We start from the raw sequence: 16450 nt of genomic DNA on the forward strand, positions 1-16450 counted from the left end.
AATAAATAATATATTGTAATTATTGGATCTGTATACATGAATTACTAATCATACTGTACGGAAAATCCTCCGTTATATTAATTGCAATCAAAGTAATTGCATTATCGCGACTTAAAAGATCAAAACAAATCATTTAGTGTCTCTCATTATTTCCGTTTCTTAAGCCAAAGTAGCCCGAAACAGATTTTAATTGCAAATTTTATTAGAATATTTAACATGTTCATTATATGCAGTTTTCAATGTTAATTTTCTGAATCAATGATTTCACGAGATATAAAATTTATAAGCAAGTATACTTTGATTTACTATTTGGATAAAGGTAAATTCAGAGGTAATGTATACGTTTAACAATTTTGTGAAGTATATATTAAGAAATATAATATTAAAACAAAACAAATACAATTCAACATATTTATTTTTATTTATTTAACAAGTTCAACCAATATCCAGTACTGAATATACGATCTGCTCTATAATTAAAAATAAACAGATATTTAAAATAAATTCGAGAATATGTAAAATTACTAACATGCTCATACTGCATAATATTTTTTCAAATATAACGGTAACACATTTCAAACATAACTATCTTTCATCTCCATAAAATATCCATCAAATACAATATTTAGTTACTATTCGTATTAAGATTTTTTTAATATTGGTGAGGTCATTTCCAAATACATAATAATTTCCATGAAGTATGTTTAATTTTCTATCATAATAAAATTATTTACTTTTGTCCAAATTTTCATTATTTCATTTTAGTTTTTAAATGTAAAAGTAGAGCTTGTGAGAAAAATAAATAAGATTTATATATTGCGAATAATGTGTGATGATGCTATAGCTATAAATAAATAAAAACAAAATAAACACGACTGGTTAATATGATTTTTGTTCTAACATAATTCCATATTTTAAAATTGTTTTAAAAATGTAAACACATGATACCTTCAAAATATAAATTGGCAATTATTTTCTGTTTATTATTTTTATTAGTTTTTTTTTCATTCCAGATGTTTTTTATAAATCTACCAATTTTTTAGTTTTATTTCAATTGTTTACTTATATAATCAGTCTTTTCCATGTTTATTTTCATTAATTTACAGAAAAATAATAACATTGAAAATCTCATGTCTTTAATTTATATCAATAAATAATATAAAATAGTTTTTATTAGAAAAGTGACTGTCATGTAACATGATTCTTTATGCATGAACAGATAGAGACCAAATGGTTTGACACGGATTAGCCTTTAGCGTAGATCTAACCAAGATCAAGTTGGTACAAAATAGTAGTTTGAAATGTAAAACCTACATGCCTTGAGCCAACATGTGTCGATATACCTAGACTAATAATTTTAAGTTCCTTTTTCTCAATATCTGTTCTTTGTTTTCGTTTACTGATAACACTAATTTGAATTAGACAATCAGGAATTGTAATGGTATGATATTTATTTAAACTAAAAGGGTATTATATAAGTTGAGACACAAAATAACTTAAAAAGTTTAAGACTTTTTTTTTACTTTCCCGTTTTTCCGAAATAGTGTAATTTATTTTTTTACATATTAAATCTTGTTCACTAAATGTTTACCGCCGGGATTTTGCAAAATTATTAATTACTATATATATTGTTATACCTATTACGAGTCCTTATTAAGATCTTTGCCGGACACAATAAAAATGTATCAGTTAGTAATATCCATGCGTTTTGCAAGTCAGTGGAAATATTTAAAAACAGCACTGAAAATTGGTTTGAAAGATCAAGAAGTTACAAAAAGAAGCCGTTATCGTTAACATGATATCGCTAGAATGGAAAATATTAATAATTATCTCACCCTCTTCGGACTGTCACTTATTGTGATTGATAAGGAATAGGTACTAAAGTAAACAAATCATATCTTACATCATAGTAAAGAAGTCTATTTCAGATGATATGCATAAACTCTTAAGGGATAGACTAAAGGGACGATAAATAAGGGCCATGACCCATATGTGTTTGCTATTCAAATTATTAGCCATATTTTCAACAAACATCAGATAAAACTTTTACCATTGTCTTGGTTAGCGCAGTAGTCAAAACTACAGAATGATCCTCCTACGATTGTAATAGTCGCGGGTTCGAGTGCTGCTGAGGGGTGGTGGTAAATTTATGTACGTAGTTGTTTATAATTGTAATTGTCCAAAAGGAAAGAGTGCCAAATCCGACAATGGAAATCCCAGTCACACCAGTAACCAGGCTGGGTAAGAGCAGATATCTTCTGACATACTCTCTGTGTTCATTCACCAGTCTATGTCACCAACTAGTCAGCAGGCTTAATGCTGACCGTGATTCAGAACCTACCAACCAGTAGAGATAGAACCTAATTGGTAAAAATGACACTAAAATATAACAAAAATCAAAATTTACCTTTAGAGAAGATTTACATTATTCCTGCAACATCGGTCTAAAGATATAGGCGCTCGTACAATTTACTCGGGTTGAATAGAAACGAATTTAACTGTAGATTAAATAATATTTATAATTTAGTGGCTAGGAACGGTTATCTGATCTTGTCCATTCAAAAGTAATTTCTATTAAGTGCGCTATTATTATGAAACAGTAATTGCTTTTGACTAATTGATACGGTGATTTTTAGATAAGTAGTGTTAGTCAAACAAGTGTTATTCAGCAGTATTATATGTTATTTAAAATAACACAATTTCTGTATCAATTAACGTCAATTTTTCTACATCTAATTTCAGTAATATACATTTATTTACAGCAAAGTATTAGCTGCTTGAATATATTCTCATAATTTTTTCATTTTAAAGAGGCATTCATTGAGAAAAATTGGTTTTGGTTATTTTGATTACAATTGGTTAAAAATTAAGTAGGTTATATTCCATCATTTTCCATAACTTTTTACTATCTTTCTAACAACATCGCGATACCATGTCGAAAGAATGATATCACTTTGACAGCGACCCAATTAATCAATACACTTTCATACTTTAGCAATGTGTACCGCGATCGGCAGAAGTTTATATTCGAGAAACAGTGTATCCCCTATAACTTTTTCAACATGTGGCCGAACATGACAAAGAAAGTGAACAAAAATACGTCATTTTCTTTACTTAATTAGCAGTTAACATCTATTAGTGTCAAAACCGTTTACGGTTTGGTTTGGTTTAGTTTGGAAAAATTATTCCCTTTTTATTGGCCAAGCAATGGAATCGCGATATTGAAATGCTTCGAAATGGCATTTTCAGCCAACTCAAGCAGTGTGATAGCCATTTTTTCTTCTATTGGATCTTTGCTATCGCATGTAAATCTCTGAAAAGAGTGGTTATATATTCATCAACTGCTGTCTAAAACTATTTGAAACCCTTGGATAGCAGATCTCTTGAAATCAAATAACAAAACTGATGATTGCTATTTGAGAAAGAAAAATATGTTTTTTTGAAAATACTATTTTAAGAGCTCCATGTTCCCTAATTAGCGTCTGTGTAAGCTGAATAACTTAGTAATACCAAATGAAAATGTTGTTATTTTATATGCAAGAGAATATTTATTTTAATCCATTTCCCATCTTTGCCAATGGATATCGCTGATCAAAATACATTGGAGCACCTAATAACATATATCTGTTCAGTAATAATTCTAAATATATCTTTTTTTGTTTAGTATCAAAAATGATACCTTATTGCCACATGTTGTGTTAGTCAACCAATTGTTGATCATAGGTTTTTCTTGATAGAATTTTTTCCATATATCTTATATAAAAATACTTGGAAAAAATATTTTTGCACTTTTGGGGCTACCCAAAAAGGTCTGACAATAATTTCTATTTAAATGTTTCTATATAGTTTTTTATGAATTTCGAAATAAGTGGGCAACATTGTCACCATAATTCCACCATAATTCCGAATATTCTGGCAGTTTCTGCTTTTGTTACGTTAGTTTTTCTTTTAATGACACCTTCTTGGTATAATTTTGACGTTAGGTTTTTCAAATTATAAAGGTAAATGGGTAAATAAATAGGTAAATAATCTGAATATTCGATGTTGATAGACATAATATGCAAATGTTTGATATTAATATGAATTCGATAATATTTAATTTACTCGACAGATGTCTTGAATGTTTCGCCTTGATATAAAATATCGTATAAGGAAAGAAAGTGTTATGACTTCTCTCACGATATGTAAAATTTAACTCATAACTCGTGTTTACAATACATCATTTAATTCATATTTGCTTTATGAAGCAATACATTACTAGAAATACGGACGTCAACTCATTGAAAAGTCATAAAATCGCTTCTCGTGCAACATAAATAGAAGCTCTATTGTTTAACAATAAAAGTTAACCTGTCTATTTATAACGTGCCATTTTCGCTGCTTATTTACCGTACTGACTTCAGGCACGATATTCATTATTATTATTAGAATCAGGTTGGAGCTCTCTGTTAACAGATAAATCAAGGATCATTATTGTTCTGACTCGTGAGACTATTTTATATATTCCTAAGCAAACTATAAACTAATAGATATTAAGTCATGAATTAGATATGATTTAAATATAATATTTATACTAATTGATGGAAATAATTTTAAACAAAGCGATTGCTTACACATTTAATGAAAGCATTATTATAATGAATGTATTATAGAATGCCGGAATCGATCAACTGACGGCAGATTTGATCAAGGCCTGTGGAGAGATCTTGTGATTCTTCCAGTAATTACTTTTTATAGTCGATACATAACACTTCCAGTCATGCAAGAATAGCTAAAAATATTTATTTTTGGACGTTGGTTAATTTTAAAAGATATCTTGATTTTGCTACATGATTATAGTGCTTGTTTTAGACAAGCTGAATGTACATATAATAATTGTAAAACAATGAACTACTAATGTTCAGGGTTTTAAAAGTCATATTCAATAATTTACAATATATCTTTAATATCAATTATTATTCATTGGTACCTGTAGTAATGGAATATGTTTTTTTTAAGATCAATTTGTTTAATGAACATGTTACGATTAATAAATTATATTAAACATTAAAGTATTTAAAGTTTAATACATACCGCAATAATATTGAAATTACGTTTCCATGAATATGGGTTACATCAATAGTTTTTATTTTAATATTGGATTAGGACTAATAGTGATTATTCTGTTATAATATTAAATTAATAATAAGTAATAATCCTTAATGATTAAGTCCTTAAATAATGGGTTTGGTCAATATTTTGTTAATTTATGGTTTTCTTATATTCATAATTTTAACTTTAAGTTTTAACTAGACTAAATTTGGAAGACGAAAAAATAACTTTAATTGAAATAATTTTATTGAACTATAATAGACCCAATTAAACTTAACTGTACAGCACATAGCACTCTTAATAATATTGGGCAACAAAAAGGTATAAATAAATTATCAAATCAAATGTATTAGCTTATAAAAATATTCCGTATCGTTAAATAGTAATTACGAATGTGTAAGTTACAGCTGGATGCCTGTTTTGAATTTACATAAAATTTGTACTGTAGCTTCTACTTTCTCACTCAAAGAAAGTACAATTTAATGGTTTAGATAACATTATTGAAAAATATTACAAATTTTGAAGCAACATCTCAATCCTTGAAATGAAATCTGTCTCCACGGTTGCTTCATGTAAGAAACACTTTTATTTCTTGATAAATAAAATACAAATATTCAAGAAAATGATTATATATTATTAGATATGAAATCTATATATATTTGGATTATATTATATGGTCACTATCTTGACAGTATAAAAAATACTATAATAGGGATTACAATAGCATTCGTCTATAAACTACATCAACAAGATACTCTTCGAGAGACCCATATAATAATATAATTGTTTGTTGAAATATTTCAAGTACATTAATTTACATTAAACTAAATTACATTTTCTTTCAAAATAGTAAAATACATTAATTCTAAATTTGTTACATTCCACAATAACCGAAAATGTACATTACTGGTTATATTTTGTTAAAAGAAAACAAACAAAAAATATTAAAATATTAGAGTAACAACTTCTATATGTAACAAATATTAGAATTTTTATATTTTAATATTTTATATTAGAAGGAAAATATATATAATGTATAATATAAATGTATATATGTGTCAAATATAAATATATATTTTGTATATTGTTAAGATAGTGACCAATTAGTATAAATATATAAAAGGTTAATATAGTAATTTCAATATCATATATATTAACTAATGTGTAATTATACAGGATAATAATTTCATTTTGCATTGAAAAATATTTCATATTTGCCAGCTTCAATTTATATGTTAAGGGGTTTTTAGGGCTAAAAACCATGAAAATATACAATATTTTAATAAAATTATCCTTATATAACATGTAAAATGTCCACATTAAATCTGGAGTGTCTTCTTAACTGGCAGAACCTTCTTTTAAATTGAGCAGTCTGTTGATGATAACTCCCATGAAATAACAGAATCCTCCTATATTTGGATTCTAAAAAGAAATAGCTAAATTAGTGCAATAATAAAGAAATGAAATATAGATATACATTTAATTATAACAACATAGAGCCATTAAAATTAAATATGAACAGATATATTAAATAAAATTGTATATCGATTGAAAGGTAATATTTATTAGTACAATTTTATTATTGCAGAGCTTACTTCTTTGTCTTGTTGCTGTCAAAAAGTCTGGTACCCGGCTAGCTGAAGTTGAATAGACAGGCTGAATTGAATGTAAATAATCTTTGGAAGCATATTTTCCTATTCTCTTGGTGAAGGTACAGGATCTGTGAATAAGTACTAGTTAAGTATTTTAATACAAGAAGTTATAACGAAATATTTACTATTTTATTGGGTCTAGTAAATGATAAGTATAATGCAAGGCGCAATATGGGACGCAGCTTGGTGCGGTGACGTGGCAGAGAAGTGATGATCATGGCGAGTATCCGCGGTATAAAACTGCCAGATGCCGAAAACGAGCAAACACAATTACTGTTTTCGGTTCGCAGTAATACTGTTCACAGTATTACTACTTGTAATATATATGAATATGTAATACAATTCATACTGCACTAATAACAACTTAACTGAAATTTAGTTTTTAATCTGCTTTGGAAGACTAATTCGAATCTGAAATGGGAGTGTTTATCTCCCAGATGGCTAGTAAAAGGTAACTGCTCTAAAAAGAAGAAATACTCACGGAGAAGAATTTAGTGAAACATTCTAATCAAAGAATTTATTCCTCATGTAGTCTACATGACTTGTATCGTACAAAACTTGTCAAATCCGAACAGCATCGATTAATTCTTCATTCCATTTATAAACGCTCATAGTGGCTTGATGGAAAAAATGCGACAAGAGCACTGCGTTCCTAGGAATCAATTTAGCTAAAACTACATCACGGCATGCGGCGAACTAAGCAATAGTGCGCTATCGTTCTTTAAACTCTCAAAATTTCATCGTGGCTCAGAGTGCGCCACCTCCCCAATCTGCATCCTATTTTGCGCCTGACCTAAACCTTCCTCACAATACACACAGATCCTCTTAAGTTGGGTGTTGTTGACTTTTCAAAACAATATATCCGCTACAAAAGGATCCTGACATTGCAATAAAAAAGACTTGTAGCTTCTAATACAGTTTAATGGACGCGTTATCTCACACTACAAAACTTATTGGATAACCTATTACTTAAAAGGACCTTCAGTTGTGAAGTGCATCATTGACTAATTAACAAATCATTTATAGTTATATATATAATCATTATTCAATCATTAAAGTTTATTATCGGCTGCTTCTAATAAGCAGCCTCAGCTTATCTGATTATAGGTATCAGTATGTAAATCAGCAAAATGTAACACGATATAACTTACAAAAAGAAATAAGATAAATTCAGTCCGCTCGAAGCCTTAAAATATCGATCAAACAAAACAGAATGAACTATAAAGTCTTACGATCGGGCAGGTGACAAATCCGCATGCTGCAAAGGTCGTTTTAACTAACGGTAAACGAATGTCGTAAACGTCAACTTGAATGGGCCCTGAACGCTGTTCAGTCGCTTTTATACTGATACCATGTAATTAGTCGGTTCAGCTTCCCGCCACGTTTAGTTCGATGGTTTCAGTGATTCGTTACTTCCAATATCTTCTAGAATATAATTAAAATACCAAAACGACTTATTTATAAAGGTCAACTTTATTTAGCAACCAGTTTTTTATTTGTCGTAAATTAAATAACTGTAGTAGTAAATACTGTAATATAATAGTTTCATATTATGTAATTTTTTTTATTCTCTGGTACATTTTAATATAATAATATTGCGTAGTTGAGTTTTTATTCATTTTAGCTGAACAATATATTTTTATATAAACTTAGAAACTTTTGAACAGGCTTTGTTTCACATTATTAATGAATTGCTGGGAAAAGCAACATTACGATCGAAGATTAAGATAACAACATAAAGGGGGGAAATAGGTGTAGAACGGCGTATTTCAGGTCGTTCTATAACTTTTTTAGCCAATTAATAATAAAATTTTATTTTATTTATATTTTAAGAACATATTGTATACGTATTCAAGAGTTTAAAATCAAATTTTCAAAAGTTTTTTTAATCATACAATGAAGATATCGAGTGCCGCGCGTTGTAAATTTTCAAACAGGTAGAAGATTTGTGTACACTACAGGGTTACAATTTTCATATGAAACAAATTAAAAAAAAATTAAGAGTTTTTAGTTAGGTGAACTAGGTTAGGAAAAAAAACGAAAAGTATTTTTTTTCGGAATATGAAAATCAAGTTTGAATTTATTCCTAATTTTTTTATATTTACAGGCAATTAAAAATAGTATAAGTGAAAAATTTTCTTAATTTGCATTTTGCATCCTGTAAGTCCAAATATGCTTTTTAATCGACATACAAGCCGATCTCTTGATTTTTGAACTAACTTTATATTCTTTTTATCTTTCGACTAACTCGTACAGTCTTTTGATTTTAAATCAGATCAGCAATTATTTTATATTTCCTAATATAAATAAATTATTGAATATGATATGAATATGAATAAATATGATATGAATAACATACATGTAATATTTTTATATGAATAAAGTTTGACTTTCGATCGACATATATAATATACATTGTTTAATATTGTTATTGTTAGTAAATCGAAAGAATATATTAAACTAGGATATAGTTGTGAGTTAACAACCTAAAATATTACATGTGTTCATAAACACTTTGTAATAGCTTGGTCTATGGAAACAAACATGAAATATTTTTCTTTTTATCAGCAAGTTAAAAATATTATTTCATAAACTATGAATATTTTTTCTAAATCAAATTAAATCCAAGTAATTAACTAAAACGTAACTACAGTATTAAAAAATGAAAACCAGATTAAAAAGTTGTTAACACTATTGGTTGCATGACTAGACCCCAAGGGTGCTAGACTGAAAAAACGAAGGTTACTTTTTGCATGCATTTTGAGTTTAAATATTGTTTATTTTAGTAAAGAATTAACAAGGAGGAATGATATGAAAAGCTATGAAAAGGAGCATTATGATCTTTAAAGGAGATTTCATAATCCAACATCTAGATATTCCAATATTCTTTCATCATTTAATTATAACATATTTATTAATCATTTATTGTTTTGCTTCTTAATGAATTAATGGAAAATATTATTCCTTGTTGCAACGGAATGTCTTGTAACACTATTCACATCAGAACTTGTTGGTACTATGTTTCTTCGCTACTATATTTTGCTAATACAAAAAGCAGCACGACAATGTTTATTAAAATATCATCTGGGCCGTTAAATATTCCAGTCTGGGCAATAAGTTCAGTTTTAATTAACATGAAGTTCAACTGTTTAGAAAATTATCAAGTAAAATATCAAAAATATAAAAACTGTTTAATAATCCTACAACACTATATACAGCTAACACTAACTTTATTTATTTATTTATTTAATGTAATTCTGTATTAAAACTATCCCATCAAAAAAATGTCCCAGGTTAACTCTTATTTTTTTCTTAAATATTTCTGAGTTATCCGACGATAAGCTTCATTTCTCACCTCTCACTTCACACCGGCGCACTATTACACAAGTTTTCAAAGTTTGGATATCTTCAGTGCTTAAAACATGTGCCTTCATTCAATAACTAGCTTCAGTGTTTAATAATATTTTAATATTTCTTATATTGTGGTCCCCACTGTAAACCCACACTTGTATATCATATCACTATATAGCCTTTAACACCGACCATAAATCATAATCTTATTATGTATTGACACTTCGGTTTTTCTTCCAAGGAACCAATATAATTATCGGTTCCTTTCGTTTCAATTTGCCATTTCGTATCATTCGTCTGTCAGCATGCAAAACATAAAATATGTATATTATAGTTTTGGTATTTAGTCATTAAATGAATATCAATTCAAATGGGCAGGTATGTAAATATGATAATGACGGAACGATATAAATGACAATAATAAATATTTCTTGGTATTTAAAGCAAACGAAGTTTTGTTGAGATATAAAGCAGTTTGTATAATTAGTTGTCTAAATTATTAATGGTAAGTTGAATCCTTGATTAATATATGGTTCGTCGATGTTTTATAAGGAAACTTTTAAAAAAACTGTTAACGATTACGGTATATTTGAGCAGATATTTGTCATGTAAGGTCTGGTCTTTCTAAGATTCTAAGATTTGAATTGAGCTTTTATCACCGAGTTTTTTAGTATATATTTACTTTAAATATTCTTTCGGTTTTAACAATAGTTTATGTTATCTCTAAACTGAACTGTTTTAAACTTTAAAACTTTAAAATTAAAAGTAAATAATGTTAATAATAATGGTTTTGTGAAGATGGAGATGTGTTTTAATTAAAATATATAATCTATAGTCTATCCAAAGTAGCAGTGAATATTGAACTATAATGTTATAAAAGATTATATATTTTTAATGATTTTGTTTCGTTATTTTACTTTCGTTAGAATATGGTAATATATAAAAGATAAAATAAACTAAAAGTCAAAGTCAAATGCGGAAAAAATGCGATGTTTCGACATCTTAAATTGATATAATTTGAATTCACTGTGACCTAATACTATAAACTATAAATAACATTTAAGTCCAACCTGTAGTAAAGGGTATATGATTATATAGCTACGAACAATTATAAGGGATTATGTGAAATATTTAATCAGACTATATTTCATATAACAGCAACTACTATATATTTTTAACTTTCTGTGTTAGAAAATTGGTTTATTTTGGCTCTCCAGTTTTATCATTTAAATGTATAATTTCTATCGATACATGAGCCAGTGTAGAAAAGAAGAAGAGGAATTAGTAGAAGGCGCTGTAATTTGTATCGAGGCTGTTTAAAAAGGTATAAAAGATCAGCTATATAAATAAAGTTTCTCTTTTGTTCTAAACCCATAAGTGGTGTCATTAATTCAGTCCCATCCCGTGTAAGTGATTCCTAATATTATCTTCATCGTTTTTCACATTTCCAGTTATAATTTACAAAATATAGCTTTAGTCAATTTGGAAGAACTAAAAATAAATGCTTTACATTGTAATATTAACATATGTACACGAAGTCATTAGACTTATCTAATTATTATGCGTCATTTCCTTGTTTGATTCAGAGATTCAATGTTATACAAAATGTATATAGTACCTATTTACCACTATACCAATGGTATAGGTGTATTATGTTTATATCTAGTCTGTGTTTCTTTATGCATAAATTCTTTCCGTTTTCTCTCTGTCTTTGCCCGGCGCATGTCGGGGGTTTCTTCTCCTTTCTCTGATATATTTATTCCTGGTTTATTTAGGTCACCCATTTATTTTTCTTATCTCTTTCCTTGTTTCCCACATCCACAAAATCTTCTACATTTTGTTTATCCGTCTTGTATCCTCCATAAGCTGTAAATCTCCCAACGAACAAGGTTAGTTCCTTTCCGTGTATTCTTCGACTGGTTCATCATTGAGGTCTTTTATTATAATCCTATTTCTTTACTTCTTATATTGTTCATCTGTTACACCACGAACTTTTCTATGTCATTTCTGCCGCTTGTATCTTAATTTTATCTTTCGTGAGCCATACTCGCATCTCGCAATCTAAAGTTAGAGTTGATCTTTAAATTGTATTTAACTATTACATTTTAGTTTTGCTTACTGTTTCACTTTTACTCATTTAATGCAAAATTTTATGATATTTCCCATTCTGATATTTATTTATTTCTCCTAGTTTCTATCGTTTTTGGCTCAGTCTGGATATTTATTACTCTCGGCTTTGGCGAAAATTAATACAAGTTTAATTATTGCTTTATAAATTTTAGGAATTATAATTTGAATGATGTGTTCAGTGATGTTGTGTCTGGTTGACACATATGTTAGTATCCCTTTTTCACCAACTAGGGTTTTTTGTGGACTGGACCTAATCTTTTAAACGACGGTCCGCGGCATTAAGCCTACCGACTGTCCAGTGACAAACCTAGCGGTCATTTTATAAGAAATCCAGTCTTACCCAAGCTAGTTACTGGTTTAACCGGGATGGTTATTCCTTGTGGGATTTTTCACTGTTGCCTGTAAAGATATTTATATCACAAATATAAAGTGCATCCATGCATAAGCAGGCTTCGAACCGGTGACTATCTCAACAGTACGATCGTCCTGTCGCCCTGACTGTTGCGCCAACCAAGCCTGCTTTCCATTTCCTAACTTGAAACTTAACCGCTACTGGCGGGTAAGAAATAACTTCAACAAAAAGCGATATAGTGAATTATGTTAGGCTATTAAGATGAAAAGCTAATTAAAAATTAATTAATTAAGCTGCGATAGCGTAAAAGTATACCACGTGCTGTTACACTTAACAAGAAACTTTCATCTACGTTTTGCATAATACTGCATAAAGAAAATCTTCATTTCCATAATTACGTACTGAGAAAAATGCGTCGAGACGATAGCCACATGTTCGAGGTATTATTGCCTTTCTCGATATCGATAAAACTCAACTAAGAGAGCTAATTTTCTTGAGCATGAAGTTTTTATGGCATATTTGTCGTTCAATAATGATTCTGTTTTATATTTACAATTACAGTTTTCTTCATTATCGATGAGTCTATTAAAGTTATTCGCTTTTTAGGCATAGATTTGTTTTATAAAATAACTATATGCAATTATTCGTCAGCTTCATTTACGTAGATATCTCTGAGCAAAAAATGCCTTTTAAATATTATTGAATTATTATGTGATTTGGTTTTAGGAGTAAAGATTACTAATTCTAATGTAAAGAGCCATTTTAGGCAAAAATTTGTAAAACCGCACAATTATTCGAACTTTTAGTCGGTCGGATACTGAATTATAGCAGTCCCTTAAAAAAACATAAATTAAAATATCCAATTGATATCTAGTAAAAATAAATTATTAACTTAGCTCTGAAATTGATGGGCGTGAATAATTTAACAAGCTCTCTTTATGAAATATGGTGGAAGAACATATTGCGACATCATACATATAGTGTAATGTTCTATTTCAATCTATTTCTAACTATTTTCAACTGGTGGCAAATATTGATAACGTCTCGGTGAATAAAATTCCAATATTATTCTTGAAATGAAATTATTTAAGCAAAATAAGAGTAGGTTTTTTTCTCTAAACAAATAAAAATTTATATCACAACATTTTAGATTATAGATGTAAATGTATTGTTTAAGCATATTTAATATAAAATTGATAAAGGTAATTAAACGTTTTAAAACATTTTAGTTAAAGTTTATATTTTATATTTAGTATTTTTGTTCTTTGATAGTTTTAGTATCAATGTTCTATTATAAAGAATATTCAATATAGATATAGATTAAATCAATTTATTTATTAATTAGGGAATATGAAATTATAATAATTTTGTTTTCCCTTGCTTCGACATTTCACAAATTCTCTGAAAGATAATAAAAGTTATGATAGAAAATATTAGATATTCGATAATTAATTATTTCAATTCTCAGAAAACGAGTTTCGACAGTAGTAATTGAATGTAGACGGAAGTTAAGGCATCTGTCCGGTTTAATAGTACACAAGTGTCTGCCTATATTATATTACGGCTACACTTCTTTCAATGGGTGATCCAAAGACTAATAGCAGTCAATTGCCTATTCTAATTTAAAATTTTGTTTTATAGCCCATTTTTTGTTAACTATAAACTATAGCAATACTTATACTTTTCATCTATGCAATATTCAATTTAGATGGGCACATTCTTTTAATTAAACAGAAAATGTACCATTTTTAATTAAATTCTGTATAGATATAAATTTGTTGGCGTTCTTGTGAATTATAAAATTGTATTTATTATGTATTACATTATGTATTATGTAAATGTAAGTATTACAGAGTTTAATAAATATGGGTTTTTTATTAAACATTTTATTAACATATTTACTAAGAGGAGGATTGGTACAAATAATTAGAAAATTAATAAGTGTCTTTCCCCAGATTCGAAATCAATTATATTAGGCAATGTAGTCATGTTAATATGTACACTGAAACAATATATAAAATAATATAAACCACGGTATATAATAACGAAAATAATGAATATCTATTAATAAAATAATTGTATAATTGTATACAATTTCAAGCACATACCACTACTAGGCCAAAAAAATAATCAAACGAAACAAAAACAGTGATTAAGCCTCAACAAATATGTTTGCTTCATAACAATAGCTTATGAAATTGAGCTAAGAAAGAGAGCTGAGCTTTAGAAATTATAGAAGAAAAGTTTACTGAACTTATTAAGCTTTCAATGTTTTGAATCTGAACATTCCAACAATCCATCAATTCTATTAAAATTTCCAGTTTGTCCCAACGTTACACCTTAATTTAAGCAAAAACTTTAAAAAATCTTCTACTAGCCTACTTGCATTATCTTTAAAACTGCCTGTCATACTTAACCAGCGAATCTAAAATTTTTGACTAATTTAATAAATATTTATTTTCTCCCATAACCACAAAGTGGCTTATAATGTTCAATTTTTATATATTTTTTTGACTTTTAATATCATATTTTTAGTTGTTTTTTTCTAGTTATTTATTTTCTATTTATTTACTATTTAATTATTTTAGGATTAATTATCAATTCCCAAAAAATAGTTTCCTTCTTCGTTATAGAACAATGTTCCATATATTCGTGTCATTATACATATATAATATTTTTGAAGTTTCTAGAAAAATGTCGTCATTTTCATCACCTGAGGATCTTTTATTCTGCTATACAGTTATTCTGTCATACATCCTAGATAGTATAGATCTAGAAATAGCATACATGATATATCAATGAAACCGATAAATAAATCCCATGAAAACAAACAAATTAATATGTAATAATGGTTTTTACAAACAAGTTGTAAACTTTTATAACACACAATCAAGGTCTAAAAACAAACATATTTCTTGATAAAATGATATGTAAAAAATATTATAATGATAAACCAGTAAATCGTTTCTCTAGTAATACCCGTAATATTAAAATCTAGTTCGAGTTAAAGCAGTGAATCTAATGTAAACCTGCGTTGTATGTTATTGGGTTAAATAAATAAGTGATGCTCCACATCAATCCAATATATATTAATTACGTTAATTAGTATTTATAATGAAGCTTATTTATCTGTATTTTTCGCTGAAAGATCCTAATATCTTTATCACATAATGTTAGGGGAGAAAAAAATGTAATAAGCAAAACCCCAATACATAATTTTAATTAAATCATCTTAATTAAATATTAAATATTATAACTAACCGTACATAATAAATTTGTTACGCTCATTCGCACATCTAAATAAACAAGGTCTGTTTTTGTATATTACTCTCGACATATGCAGCCATATACAGGATGCTAAATGTATATGTAATAAATTAATGTAATATTAAGTCATTGTAATACATTAGTAATGTCTATATTACTAATTTCACAAATTCTATTTATGTATTCTTTAAAAGGACATATTTAGAATATCTTTTTAACTGTTAAGTTCGATATAGAGACCGAAGATTCAGAAACAATGCAGTAAAATGTAATATAATAAAGTTAAACATAACTTATCATTCTGTATATCTTTCTTTTAGGTGTAACACGTATTTTTGACCTTTTCAAAACAAGACTAGACAACATCTTGTTACTCTATGTAGTTTTTTCAGTAAAAAAACCGGGTCAGTAAGTCACTGGTTACGCTTTAACGTTTTTTTTTTAATCTAAGTTATTTTGCATTCGCTAATGTTGACAATAATACAATTTTTATATGATAAACATGTTTTAATAAAGTAATCAACTGAAATATAAGCAACTATATAATTTCTTTAATTTACCATACAACACAATGGATTTGCATTTGTTGCTTGTTGCTTTGGTACGA

At 27.9% G+C, this 16450-nt stretch overlaps 1 protein-coding gene and 1 long non-coding RNA gene across 4 annotated transcripts in view; one reads left to right on the forward strand and one right to left on the reverse strand.

The window, feature by feature from the left end:
* LOC143193578 (uncharacterized) overlaps positions 1 to 16450 on the forward strand; it is a 169464-nt gene that overhangs the window by 56263 nt on the left and 96751 nt on the right. The gene's annotated exons all lie outside the window — the stretch shown is intronic.
* On the reverse strand, positions 6294 to 8033 carry LOC143194157 (uncharacterized). The gene is made up of 3 exons (XR_013005200.1): positions 7895 to 8033; positions 6687 to 6811; positions 6294 to 6513 (listed from the first exon to the last, which is right to left on the reverse strand). It is a non-coding gene; the product is annotated as an uncharacterized LOC143194157 (long non-coding RNA).

This window comes from Rhynchophorus ferrugineus, unplaced genomic scaffold, assembly GCF_030347505.1.
Source record: "Rhynchophorus ferrugineus isolate W39M unplaced genomic scaffold, kcgeb_rfMv2 rfM3, whole genome shotgun sequence".
In the NCBI taxonomy this organism is placed as follows: Eukaryota; Metazoa; Arthropoda; class Insecta; order Coleoptera; family Curculionidae; genus Rhynchophorus; species Rhynchophorus ferrugineus.